The sequence below is a fragment of the Bos indicus x Bos taurus genome, chromosome 9, assembly GCF_003369695.1.
Source record: "Bos indicus x Bos taurus breed Angus x Brahman F1 hybrid chromosome 9, Bos_hybrid_MaternalHap_v2.0, whole genome shotgun sequence".
Taxonomy (NCBI): domain Eukaryota; kingdom Metazoa; phylum Chordata; class Mammalia; order Artiodactyla; family Bovidae; genus Bos; species Bos indicus x Bos taurus.
This window is the reverse complement of record NC_040084.1, coordinates 74,435,456-74,447,491: the sequence shown is the minus strand read 5'-3', so window position 1 is coordinate 74,447,491 and position 12,036 is coordinate 74,435,456. Positions and strand designations below refer to the sequence as shown.

At 41.0% G+C, this 12,036-nt stretch overlaps 1 protein-coding gene across 16 annotated transcripts in view; it reads left to right on the top strand.

Annotated features, from left to right (window-relative positions):
* Positions 1-12,036, top strand: part of MAP7 (microtubule associated protein 7) — a 176,818-nt gene that overhangs the window by 128,246 nt on the left and 36,536 nt on the right. The gene's annotated exons all lie outside the window — the stretch shown is intronic.

The window sequence follows — 12,036 nt, the reverse complement described above, 5'->3', positions numbered from 1 at the left end:
AAGCTGTGCCTTAGAATACAAAAGGGCTATTTCTAAAAGATTTTAGTACTAAGAGAAGATCAAAGGGCATCTGATAAACTACCCATAAACTGTTAGCAGAAACTATAATGGCAGCAGAATAGTGTTTTTTAAAAAATGGCAGGTAGGGTGGAGGAGTGGCTATTACCTCAAAGATCTTTGGAGTGTGCTTTTTGAAAACACAAAAGCAGTTGATAATATCAACTGTTACCAAGCTTTCAAAGTTTAAAGCTTTCCAAGTATAAAGGAAAAAAAAGAATACATCTCAGAAATTCCAACAAAGCAAAGTTGAAAGCAATTGGCTGGTGAGATTGATTATTTACTGTTGAATGTAGGCTGAAATTAATATTGAAGTCATTGAAGTTTTTTTTTTTAAGACCACATTTTAAAAAGCAAAGTAGAAAGAAGGAGAATAAAGATCTTTGCTTTGGGTGACATGTCATGTCTGTATTGTTTTGCAAACAGAGGGTCTGTTAATAACTTTCTGTGGGTTAAATCTCTGATCATGCTTTAATGCATTGTGATAGGATTATGTCATGTGGCCTGCTGTTTCTACATTATCCTTCAATTTATCACATAAAATCAGGCATAATTCTTGAAGTGAGGGACTGTTCTGTTCATTTGGTTGGGCATATATACTCTGAAAGCTTTATTTTTCTGCCTTAAAAAGTTTTCTCATGAAGAAATGTCCTCAACTAGTCTATTTCATTTGACTCTAATTCAGGTCATTCCTTCAAACTTCTCGCTTGACTTCTGCATATTTTTTACCATCTCTCTTCTAAGCTTTAATTTTGTTTTTTTCCTGGGCTAGGTGGGGAGAATTGTATTTGTTCTCATGATTTCTACTCTCCTGTGTTGATATTATGGGTTCCACATTCCCAACTCACTCTTTAAGGTAGTAGATGCTTTCCTATCGTCTAAAACTCAATCAACTTCTATACAGTAAGTTGTCCATCGACTTTCACTCCTCTGAGTCATTGCTGTGTACCAGTCAGTTGCACCAATATGCCTTCCACCCTTCCCCACCCCCACAGCATTATTTTTCAGGTCTCTTTTTTTTTTTTTTAATACTTTCTGCTGCTGCTGGAGGCACTGGCATCTTTCTGACTCCCAGCCTTAACTACTGAATCTTTTGCAGGATAAAAAGTTCTCTTCCCGGTGGTCCAGTGCTGTGCACTGCCTAGTCTCCACGCTGGCCTGTTGAGCCACTTGTAGGGCCTACTGGTCAGTCTGGACTCAGCCTAGTCTTCTAGCGGTGGCTTCAGGTTTGTAGGTGGAGGTTGCCTCACAGCCTGTCCCTAAACCCACATAGTCACAGGTCCAGTGCTCCTCTGTCTTCAACAGAGGGCTCAGATCCTTGCCTTTAAATTTGCTGCTTCTGCTATCATCCTACTGCAGACTTTAATAAATTTGGACTTTAGTTACCCAAAAGTGTCTCACTGACCTACTTGGTCCATCTGTCACATTCAGTACCAGTCCTTCTTTTTGAAGCCTTCCTAGTTTTTATGATCGTTTCCCTCTTGGAAACTCTCATTTTCTTACTATATATTGTACCTTGCATAACTATCATGTTTTAGCTATTTTGTATGTTATTGAACTTGTCTAGTGGGACTTTATAGAACTTTCTAATTGTATATATTTCAAGCTTTTAAAGAATATGGTCATAGTCTTCTAATTCTTTTTATCCCAGTACATAGGGCTAAATATAAAACAGGTGCATAATTTTATGACTATCCTCAAGCCTTTAATTAAATACTAATAATATTATTAATAATAATCATGTTAATTGAGCACTGACTATGGGTAAAGCAATGTTCTAAGCACTTCACTCTGTATTATCCCGTTTAGGAGCAAATTAACACAATGGTTGTACTTTCTGTTGTGTAAGCCTGCCATAGTTGCTGATGTAAGTTATTTTATGCATTGTCTTTTATTTTTTTAAAAATGCAATGGGATAATTTAGCTTAAGGAAGGAACTGGACCCTTTTTTCTTTCTGCCGTATCAGCTGTTTATGTACAGGGTCACCAAGATCCATGTTTACATTCTGCAGCAAATGGCGATGCTGTTACACAGAGAGCAGTCCCTGTGCTTTGTATTCAGGTGGTGGGTTTTTTCAGGTTTCAGAGCTGGGCACATACGCAGCTCTCGTGTAGAGGACGAGCCTTTCTGCTTCCACATACAAGCAGGGTATGTGCATGCTGTGCTCACTGTCCACTTGACATAGAACCAGAGGGTAAAGGTAAGTGTTGGAGCAGATTCTGACATCTTTCTGAAAATACTTTGTGGCATTGACTGTTTGTTAACCTTGGAGTCATTAAGAGTCTGTAAGAACTTGGAATAGATCCTGGTTACTAACCTGTCTTCTAAAACATCTGCAAGAATCAAAGCATGTGAAATTTATGTAATATAAATTTTTGACTTTAGTAAAGTAATACCACCACCACTACCACCACCTCCTTTTTAAGAAGCTATTTCATGCTATTTTAATTCACGTATTCATTCACCTAGTATTTGATGTGGGGTCACTATTGAGCTAGAAATCCTGGGGCTATTGAAGTGAAAGATCAATTTTCTAACCTCCTAGAACTTACATTGCTATGCCCTCCACCTGGAATATTTGGCCTGAGAGATGCATGTAAATAATTTTCTCTCCTCCTTCAGGTATTGTTTAAATGCCATCTCTTTGGTGATGCCTTCCCTGGCCATCTTCCTCAGATTTGCAGCTCCCCAAACTAGCAACCTCTATTTTTCTCCATGTCATTTGCAACATCTAAACATGTATATATTGATATTCTACTTGTTTATTGTCTTGTCCGCCTTCACTGGAATATAAGCTTATTATAAGAAAGGACTTATGTCATTTTTTTAACTTCTGTAGCCTAGTATCTAGAAAAGTGCCTGGCACATAGTTGATGTCTAACAGCTGTTGGTTGAATGGTAAGCGAATAGTCTGTGCATTTCAATGTATATGCCGCAGGTATACTGCAAATTAGTTAGATATTACCAAATTATCAGGTAATATCTGTCCTTATAAATCCAGTCAAACAAGTCTGAAAATCTCATTCTTAAGCAGTTTCTCAGTTATTTGAACAAGGACACAAAGATAATCTATATAATGGTTGTACCTTGAAACTACTTGGTCTTCATATATGTTATGAAACTAATAATCCTACAGTATGCTGACAAATTCTAAGGAATATATGAGGAATATTGAGCAGGCAAGTAGTCTTCTGTGTTTAGGAAGATATAAGATTTCCCTTTTTGAAGGTGATACAGATTAAGTTTGAGGTAAGACTCTGATGCTGGGAGGGATTGGGGGCAGGAGGAGAAGGGGACGACAGAGGATGAGATGGCTGGATGGCATCACTGACTCGATGGACGTGAGTCTCAGTGAACTCCGGGAGTTGGTGATGGACAGGGAGGCCTGGCGTGCTGCGATTCATGGGGTCTCAAAGAGTCAGACACGACTGAGCGACTGATCTGATCTGATCTCATCTGATCTGTTGGATCAGAGGCTTTTGAGAGTCTGTAAAATCATGAAAGATTATCAGTGAATTGCATGATTGACTCCTATAGCTCATGAAGAAAAAAATTAAATTTCTCAACTCTCTCATTCAGTTCATTCATATTGGGTTTTGTGGCTAAGTTCAAAGCTGTGCAAGATATCTGTCAGAATGTAATATATTAGAAACAACCATAAGATAATACAAAAAAGATTTTGACGTTCAATTAGATTATATTTGCCTTGTTTCTCAGATAAATTCACCAGACTTTATTGCCCCTCCAGTCATAACTTTTCTGCTTTGCCTCTCTTCCTACTCCCAGTTTCAGCGTGTTGTCAACTCAGGGGCAGCAGTGTTACTAAGAGTGTGGTCAAGACATACATGATCATTTCAATCTGGCTTAGAATGTTCGTCTCAAAAATGTTGATAGAGTAGAATTAATTAGTAAACAACCAGTGATGCTGTACTCTGATTAGAATCACAAGTGAAATTGTCCCTGGTTTCATACTTCACATTATCATTGCTAGACATATAAGGAAGTCACTGGTTTTGACAAAACTGTCCTCAGTACATACACACACACACACACACACACACACACACACACACACCCAAAAACCCAGACTTTGGGCTTCAGGCAAGCAGTCTTTCTAGTCCAAATATATGCTGGATAAGACTTTGACAGATCTGTGGTCATCTGTGGCTTTTGGTTTCCTAAAGTTGTCTCTTGATGAATAGAGAGTACAAAATCTCTCAAGGCTGCCAGGCAGGCTGTGAACAGTCAAGGGTCAGAGTACATGTGAGTGGGAGGGATGCGGACATGAGCGCCACACACACACACACACCCAAAAACCCAGACTTTGGGCTTCAGGCAAGCAGTCTTTCTAGTCCAAATATATGCTGGATAAGACTTTGACAGATCTGTGGTCATCTGTGGCTTTTGGTTTCCTAAAGTTGTCTCTTGATGAATAGAGAGTACAAAATCTCTCAAGGCTGCCAGGCAGGCTGTGAACAGTCAAGGGTCAGAGTACATGTGAGTGGGAGGGATGCGGACATGAGCGCATACTGCAGCACTGCATCAGGAGTCAGGCACAGGACTGGGAAGAATAAACGCTTGTTGTGGAATGGATTAAGTAACTCACAGGCTGAAGCTTTAACATCAGGTGAATCACTGTGACTAAGCAGCCATTATTTATTTCTCCCAAGTTTACTTTGCCTGTAAAGCTCACAGTCTTAAAGCCTGAAAAGTAAGGGGTCTTGTAAACGGATGATGAAGGCCAAGAGTGATGTGAGAAAATCAGGATCTTCACGTTGGGTGCCCACTTTCTCCCGGTCTAGAGGAGGAGCCTTAGTCATGGGAAGTATTCCCAATCCTGCCTTTTAGCATAATGGTTCCTTGTTTGTTTGTAGAGTCAGACAGTCCAGAGTTTGGATTCCAGTCCCCCCGCTGACTTACTGTGAGACCTCAAGCAGGTTACTTCCCTTCTCTGTAAGTTTAATAGCAGTGTCTCCCTTGCCAGGTGGCTGTGAAGGTAAAGCCTATAAATCACTGGTGTCAGCATAAAGAGCTGAGCACAGCTCACCATGACGACTGTGATGATAAAGGTGAGGATGGCAGGTCAGGTGACTCCAGAGACTGGCTGACATGCCTGGGACTGGAGAAACCAATGCTTCTGAGCTTCGGGGACGAAGAGATAGAGGGGCATTTGTGCTTCCTGGTCGAGTAGGCTGGGCTCAGTAAGACAGTGAGGGAAGAGGATGGCAACATTTTTGGAGGAGTAAAAGTAGATTAGGGTCGAGGCAGTGAGAGTCCGAGGACAATCATTGCTTTGTGTGCTTTAGCAAAACTCTATTGACTTAAGCCTAGCTAAACACTCCATTGAGCCTAGCTCTGAAGATAAGAAGTCCTGGCACAGTGCTGCTCTCCCGTCTCAAAAGAAAATGTCTTTCACAGGTATAAGCACCTCAGCTCTGCCCTAGCAGCTCAATCTCATTAGTCCACCACTGTGTCCAGGGATGAAGACAGTAGGAAGTCCCCTCAGGCAGGAGATGCAGCGTAGTGGGTATCCTACAAGGTCACCTTTGTTACCAGGCAGTTCTCCAGCGTAATATTCAAATGAGAGGACAGTGGAAAACAGTTTAAATGACTGGTTGAAAAGGCTTTGAATTAACACTAAGACTCAATGTAAATCACTTTGCTTGGAGGTCATATAACCCTTTAATTCCTTAGCTCATTCCTCATCAGACTTACTTTAATCATTTGCTAAACTAGTCATTGTTTTATGTGGGGAAAGACTCAGAAACATGTAAGAGCAGAGTAATTACCATCTGGCGTACAGGTAGGAGTGCAGAGGAACTAAGGGAGTGACCTTGGTGCCAGGGAAGGCTTTTCAGAGGAAGAGCCGTTTGACCTAGAACTTGAATGATGACTGAAGTTTGACTGGTGGGAAGAGGTATTTGGGGCAGGGGTAGCACGTAAAAATGTAGAGGATCATATGGTCAGTCTAAGGAGCTGAACCGGGGGACAGGGGGCACTAACAGATCTTCAAGCAGGACTATGACATTAGGTTTTGTTTGGGAGTGGGGCCAGTGGCAGGGGGAGGGAGATGTCTGAGAACAGTATGCAGGATGGTTGTGAAGAGGAAATAGACTAAACCCCAGGAGTAAGAAAAAAAGGAGGGCTTAAATCCAATCAAATCGGAAGGATGAGAGAGAAGACACTAAATTCTGATGTAAAATGAGAAGGTCAGTTGTGGAAGTGTTGAGTTGGGTTGGAACATCCATGAAGGAGAAATTGAGGGTGACTCCAAGAGATCTTCGTAAACTATTGGGAGGTCGTGTATCTGCTTTCAGAGTGGAGAAGGCGGATCAGGTTCTGGTTTGAGGTAGAGATAATGAGTAAGGTTATGTGATGGATCTGACCAGGAAATTCAAGAGGAAATTTTAAACGGGCAGTTGTGAATTTGGAGGAAGTATTGTAGGGTAACTGAAAGTACAGGCTTTACAATCAGAGCTGAATTATAATTTCAACTCTTCCTCTTTTAGACACTGTGATCCTGGGAGAGCTATTTAACTCCTTTGGTTTTTTTTTTTATTATTATTTCATTTTATCTTTACTGCCAGACAAAATGGAATTATTATTCCACATTTATTACAATTTTGTTTTCATTTGCCTGATAGCTTTTGTTCATTCATTATTTTATGATTTTTTTTTAACACTTTGTTTTAGGTTTGTTTCTTTTAAACAACATGTTGTTGTTCAGTTGCTCAGTTGTGTCCTGCTCTTTGTGACCCCATGGACTGCAGCATGTCCGGCTTCAACATAACTTGGGCGTTTCAGATTTTGGCCTGGTCTAAAAGTCTCAATCTTAACTAATAGGCTTAGTTTTATTCCTTTTAAACTTTCTTTTTTCCCCTTGCGATGGTAGGGGTAGGGTTGGTGGTGTGGAGGTGTAGAGGTTACGTGTATTGAGTCCCTACTGTGTACCTGGCACTCGCTGAACACTTTATATGTTACCGTGGGCTCATCTGGCAACTCTGGCGGGAGGACGGTTGGAGGTAACAAGGAGTCCCTCTGTAATGGGAGTGGTGGGAGGGGGGGAGCTCAGGTTCCTGTGAAGCCAGAGCTGCTGCTCTATCCAGTACCCTTTCACTTCAAACTCCTTTTAGTTCAGGAGTCACTGTTTCTTTAGTACAAGAGTCAAGTTTCTAAATAGAGTCCAGGTTGACAGTGGATTTCCCCTTTGTGTGTCACTGACCAGCTGTTACAGGGTCACTGAAGTATAACCTTGGTGGCAGCAGCTCAGGGATGGGACTGGATTGTTCATGTCCAGGGGCCACAATGGGTTTTCATTTCATTTTTATATTATGATCTCAGAGTCCAGGAGAAAATCCTAACGTCACAAGAGCAAAGGTTAATGATATTCATCACAGGTCCTTTTTGGACATGTTATTCATTCATAGAGCTCTGTGAAATTAGTGATCGTTAATGATTTAAATACTGAATGAGTTGTTATATAGTCTGTTCATACTGCCATAGCAGACTACCATAGAGTGCATGGCTTAAACAACAAATTGTTTTTTCTTAACAATTCCAGATGCTGGAAAGTTTACGATCAAGGCTCTGGTAGGCTTCCATTCCTGATGAGAGCTCTCTTCCTGGCTCATGGATGGCTGCTTTGTTCTCACCTGGTCTGTCTTCTGAGCATGAAAAGAGAGGAGAGAGAGCTCCCTGGTGTCTCTTTTTATAAGGGAGTAATCATTTGAAAAGACCCTGATGCTAGGAAAGATTGAAGGTGGGAGGAGAAGGGGATGACAGAGGATGAGATGGTTGGATGGCATCACCAACTGGATGGACATGAGTTTGAATAAACTCCAGGAGTTGGTGATGGATAGGGAGGAATTTGGTGCTGCGATTCATGGGGTTGCAAAGAGTCGGACACAACTGAGTGACTGAACTGAACTGAATCCTGTTGGATTAGGTCCCTACCCTTATGACCTCATATAATCATGACCATCTCCTGAAGGCCTTAGCTCCAGATACAGTCACTTTGGGCAATAGAGATTCAGTGTACAAATTGCTGGGAGAAGAGACACAGTTCAGGCCATAGCAAGTGTTGATTTCTTTTTCTTATGCTCAGAAGCCTCATTTCTTAATGAGAAAATACAAAACTTTGATATTATATATCATCCACAGGGAATATTTTAAGTAACTAAACCTCTTAGGATAAGTTAGCTTTCAGTTCTTACTAAAATATTGAAATCTTTTATGCATTATCCTTCTGTTTAAAGGGTCACAGGATCTGTACTTGGTAATAATCCTGGTGCTCACCACCATTCTCTGCAATAATATGAAACCATTGTTTGCTATTTCACCATTATTTGCCTGTTCTCTGTATGACTGTGTAAAGATGACAATTATTCAAGAAGGCACTGCAATAGGATCTCCACTTCCTGGTAGAAAATAGAAGTGGAAGTTAAGAGTTTGATGAAGGAATGCTCTTCATTTAAAAGATTATTTGGGATAAAACTGTTATTGTTATAATATCTAGCTCTGTTTTGATTGATAGCGCAAGCTTAAGAACTACCTTGAATTTTCTGAATTGAAATTATGGTGACAAATTTGGCAATAATGGCTAATATTTATTGAATGCTTACCAAGTGCTGAGAACTGTTCTAACTGTGTTAGGTGTAATGCTTCTTTTAATCCTCACAGTAAACACTATGAGAAGGCCCCATATTTAGCCACAATTTACCCTGACACAAGTGAGGAGTAAGGAAGTTAAGTAATTTGCCTAAGACCACACAGTTAAGGGTGAATGAGTCAAGAAGTACAATTGTTCGCAATAAATCAGGAACTAATTGTTAAGGCCCTTGCTTATACACAAGTTGTGAAAAACACTATCTGTGTATGTGCACTCAGTGATGTCTGACTCTTTGTGACCCCATGGACTGTAACTCACCAGGTTCCTCTGTCCATGGAATTTTCCAGGAAGAATACTGGAGTGGGTTGCCATTTCCTTTTCCAGGGGGTCTTCCAGACCCAGGGATCGGACCTGTGTCTCTTTCATCTCCTGCATTGGCAGGCAGGTTCTTCATCAGCTGAGCCACTGGGGAAGCCCTGAAAAACACTATAGTGAATGGGAGGAAAAGGAAGGGAAATAGTCACTTGCTACACAGAAATCAGAATATAAGAAATGCTTAAGTTTGTGGTAGAAGTCATAAGACCTGTGTTGAGCCTGGAAGAGATGAAACTTCTGGAGAAGTTAAGAGCGGTCCTCCATATGCCATCGTGGATCACCTGGGATCAACATAACCTAGAAGGTTTGTTTAAAATGCAGATTGCTAGGCCTCATCCTGGGAGTAGTAAAAATGAATGAGGGTTAGAATCCAGCAATCTGTGCTTTTATGAGACTACTGCCTTAAAGGATGACTGTTTGGACTGAAACAAGGATAGCAACTTTCCCAACAACCACAACCTCGGGAGCAAAGAGATGGGGGAGGTATGGTTTGTTTGAAAGCTGCAGTAAGGCCAAAGGCCTCTAGGGAGAATGAAGGGGCCAGGTTGAGGTAGGCCTTATTTCACTTAGCATAATATTCTCTGGGTTCATCTGTGTTGTCACAATGGCAAGATTTCATGATTTTTTATGGCTGAGTGATATCCCATGGCCTGTGCTTACCACATCTTCTTTATCCACTCATCTATTGATACAGACACTTACCTTGCTTCGATGACTTGGCTTTTGTGAATAATGCTGTCCATGTTACTTTTAACATATGTTCTCAGAGTATTTTTTTTATTTATTTAATCATTCAGTAAATATGTATCGAGTGTGTGTGTGCTCAGTCGTGCTCTTTGCAACCCTGTGAACTGTAGTCTGCCAGGTTCCTCTGTCCATGGAATTCTCCAGGCAAGAATACTGGAGTGGGTAGCCGTTCCCTCATACTGTGTGCTTTTGCTCAGAGTAAATGTCTAACTTGAGCCTGAGAATTTCTTTAAAACCATGAGATTTGAACATTGGAAGGAAGGAACCTTAAAGACCAGTTTCTTCATGTTTCAAGCCAGAGAAAACGGAAATCCAAATGAAATTGTCCAGGTCTCACCATGTGTTAACAGCAGAGCTGCTGGGGAAACCCAGATCTCTGTGAACCACCCTGAGTGATGTCAGAGAACAAGCTCCCCTTGCGTTTGTCCTCCTCCTTTTCTTCCCACGGAAGGCAAGTCAGTTCACATCCCTTTCAGTGGCTTTGTCTCCTGAAGGGAATAGCTCTGAAAAGACTTAATGGTAGCAGGAATACAGAATCTCTCATATTAAATATCTAGAGGAAGCTAAATGTTCTGAATTTCATTGTTTTTCTCTTAAAAAGTAACGTTTTAATTTATATACCATGTAGTGCCCTCCAGGTTTATGCTCGATACTTTGTTTGGATATTTTTGCCTACAATATTAATAACTCACATTAAATATGTGTTTAGCTATCATGGCTGAAGGAAGCATCATATTTAAAAAAAAAAAGTTTTGTGCCCGGAAATGAGGAAAGGACATGTATATGTAAAGAAGAAAGGAAGCATTCCATCATTAAATGATATTTTTTTAAGGTCATATAGATTTTATTTTTTTTCAGACTGTAAACTTTTTATTTCGTGTTGAGGTATAGCCAGTTAACAATGTTGTGGTAGTTTCAGGTGAACAGCAAAGGGACTCAGCCATACATACACATGTATCCATTCTTCCCCAAACCCCTCTTCCATCCAGGCTGGCACAGAACATTGAGAAGAGTTCCATGTGCTATACAATAGGTCCTTGTTGGTTATCCATTTTGAATACAGCAGTGTGCACATGACCTTCCCAACCTCCCTAACTATCCCTCCCCTCTGACAACGATAAGTTCATTTTCTAAGTCTGTGAGTCTCCTTCTGTTTTGTAAGTTCATTCGTATCATTTCTTTTTAGATTCCACATCTAAGGGATGTTATATGATACTTCTCCTTCTCTGTCTGATTCACTTCACTCAGTATGACACTCCCTAAGTCCATCCATTAAACAATATTTTTTGAGCTGTATATGCCTAAATAGATTAGGAGCAATTCAGAGACAAGGTCGGCTGCTCGTTTGATCCCTCACATCCTTTTGCTGACTCAGTGCAATATGCCCATGAGGCGTATCTATCATCAAGTACCAATCTTTGGAATTTTCTCCCAAATCTTTTTTTTTTAATTAATTTTTATTGGTGTGTATGCTAGACAGCATATTAAAAAGCAGAGACATCACTTTGTCAACAAAGGTCTGTCTAGTCAAGGCTGTGGTTTTTCCAGTAGTCATGTATGGATGTGAGAGTTGGACTGTAAAGAAAGCTGAGTGCCGAAGAATTGATGCTTTTGAACTGTGGTGTTGGAGAAGACTCTTGAAAGTCCCTTGGACTGCAATGAGATCCAGCCAGTCCATCCTAAAGGAGATCAGTCCTGGGTGTTCATTGGAAGCACTGATGTTGAAGCTGAAACTCCAATACTTTGGCCACCTGATGCAAAGAGCTGATTCATTTGAAAAGACCCTGAAGATGGGAAAGATTGAGGGCAGGAGGAGAAGGGGACAACAGAGGATGAGATGGTTGGATGGCATCACCGACTCCATGGACATGGATTTGGATGGACTCCGGGAGTTGGTGATGGACAGGGAGGCCTGGCGTGCTGCAATTCATGGGGTCGCAAAGAGTCAGACACGACTGAGCAACTGAACTGAACTGATGCTAAGTCACTTCAGTCGTGTCTGACTCTGCAACCCGGTGGATGGTAGTCCTCCAGGCTCCTCTGTCCATGGAATTCTCTAGGCAAGAATACTAGAGTGGGTTGCCATGCCATCCTCCCGGGGATCTTCCCAACCCAGGGACTAAATCCACATTTCGTATGTTTCCTGCATTGGCAGGCGGGTTTTTTTTTTTTTTTTTTTTTAACCACTAGTGCCACTTGGGGATTGGAATATAGTTGATATACAATGTTGTTTTAGTTTCTGCTGTAT